Genomic DNA, 2,626 nt, shown 5'->3' on the forward strand with positions numbered 1-2,626 from the left:
GGGGCGTGTTCTTTGTCTTTATGTCCTTCCAGACATACATGGAATGGATCATTTCGAAGACGACGCGTTTGACTCATCCAGTTTTTCCCCTCAACGAGAATCCCATGTCACATCACTGATCTGAAATGGCTCCGTTCCAGATGAGGAGAGGAAAACCCATCCACCGATGTGGTCTGACTGTCGTTGTTTCGACATTTGTTATGTTTTTTATGGGAGGGGGGTATGGCTTTGATATATTCGTCCTACCCATATCCTATATATCCTTCTTGTATCAAAGGCAGGGGGGGGGAGAGTTCCTTCCACGGAACCCTGGGGAGAAAAGGAATTTTAAAAACAAAAGAAGGCATAAGGGGGGACAAGGTACAGTGCACCACATTGTTACGTCTCTTTCAAAGTTGAACGTATATTTACGAAAAAGAGCATAAGAACCAGATGTCCATCTCCGGAAAGATTTAACCAAACTAAGAGAATAAGCTTTGAAAACTTCTTTTTAACGCAAATTCGGGAACAATCCTTTGGAGATTCGCCCCCTTGGTCACTCACAACAAAGCCCTGCATTATATCATTAGCGCTAACTGTCCATTTGTCATATTGATATAAGTAAACAGATGTGTCATAAAGGTCAGCTTCATTGTTTGCTTGAATATCGGACATCTAGATATCAGTTAGGGTTTGTGGTTAGTTGCAAATCAGAGTATAAAGTGTGAATAAAATGAGAAATATTGATACATGTATCTCCTGTTTTTGAGCATACGCGACAAGTTCAACTCATCATTTTCAAGCTTGGATAATGACAGCCCAAACTTATGCGTACTATATTAGAATAGGGTCTGTTAGGTGATTATATATTTATACGTGTGGGACTCAGTTTGTTGTCGAATGATTAGGAGAATGTGGTTTGCCTGAATTATCATTTGAACTTAGCGAGTGTCTGGAAATTTTTTAAAATCTAAATTTATATATCATAGCAACTTTCTGAAGAACAGTTCCCTTTGGTTTAGGTACTAATATATATACTTATAGGTTTTCCTGAATCTTCATATTATGTAGTTGTGAAATCAATGTCTTTGTCGACTACTGTAAGGCAATGAAGCCGGAAATGCCTACCAGGAAGTAATGCCGTTGCGAGTGGCATTATTACCCCTCAGAATACTGACAGTTTTAATTTGTTTTAACAGCAAGCAAACGACTTTTTCTTTGAAGTGTTTTTCTAGGGCAAGAAACAGTTCCTATAATACCCAAATGAAATCTACTATTATAAGATCAAACAAAATGGAACAAATTGTTTCATTTCAAATACCAAGCTGGTAATTTCTTTTTGGATAAATCACCCTTGTATGCTTCCAGGGAAGCTGAAAATGTTTCGGAGTGTTCTATGGTCTGCTGGGGTAATAATGTAGTGTAAAACGCATAGAGCCTGCTGCTGAGCGGGGATATGCGCTATACAAATGCTATCTATTATTATTATTAAAAGATCTAACATAAACTATTATTCTTTATTTGGCCGTGTTTAAGAGTAATTCTACACGCCTCTGTTTCAATTCTTAAGAGATGATAAAAAAAAGACAACTTGAAAATGAATTTATAGTCTTCGTTTTTGTTTTATAGTCTGTCACATTGTGTTCAGAAAATATATACGACCAAGTGAGATAACTCTACCATTCTTAAAACTACGCGTCTTCTGTATTATTTTTGTTCTCCAAATTACACAATCTTGCTATTTTGGTGGGCCTCTTTGAGCGGACAGTATAGGATTTCGCCCTAGCTCTCCCGAGAACGAAATAATGATCTAGATCTAGGTCAAGTGCTTTAATTTCATTTTTTTGGCTGTTTTTCAGCTCTGATCTGCTATTCTACAATATATTATAATGAGATACAACTTTATTGATCATGTAAAGTACAATTAAGAAGCAAAAATGTACTTAAAGATGCAAATTTCCTTCCAAAATGAGTCGAATCGAGGCTTTCTTAGTCCCCTACACGACTGACGAAAAAGCGTGCATGCAGGAAAATCGCGTAGTCAGGCAAAGGCGGTCATTGACTGACAAAAACAAGCTCATGTGCATGTGAGCTTGGCCTGCAAGTGACGAAAAAGCGCAGTGGACGCGGGGCCTTAGTGATGGACGGCTCTCTCCAAGACAGTTGTAAACACAAGCATGCCGTGCATTGATATTCTACAGCACAATGTCTTGTCTTACGCTTCCCGCATCTTTTGTGTTGGATATTATAGTTGTGAAATGTGTGTTATTAATCAGCATTTAGGAAAGCATCACGTTCCAGTTTAATTGTTCTCTAAAAATACGAGAGGACACAGCTACCTCTTTCTAGAAATGTTAGATAAACAGAAAACAGAAATTTACTGAATGTTTCGATGTGTTTCTAAACTTTCGAGAATAACTGATAGAATGTTCATTACGTTTTGCCCGGCTGGGGGTTCACGTGGCTTTCTGCCCTTCCCCGGAGATCGGAAAACAAAATAATGATTAAACCCAATATTTGATGTTTATGTTGGGACAGGTTAATACAGGGAAATTATTTCTTTGTCGAACTCAAAACATACATATAGTAAAAACAAAATATCCCCCCACCCCCGAAAAACCCACCCCCAATGATGATCTTTCGATCT

The sequence above is a fragment of the Aplysia californica genome, unplaced genomic scaffold, assembly GCF_000002075.1.
Source record: "Aplysia californica isolate F4 #8 unplaced genomic scaffold, AplCal3.0 scaffold00059, whole genome shotgun sequence".
Lineage (NCBI taxonomy): Eukaryota > Metazoa > Mollusca > Gastropoda > Aplysiida > Aplysiidae > Aplysia > Aplysia californica.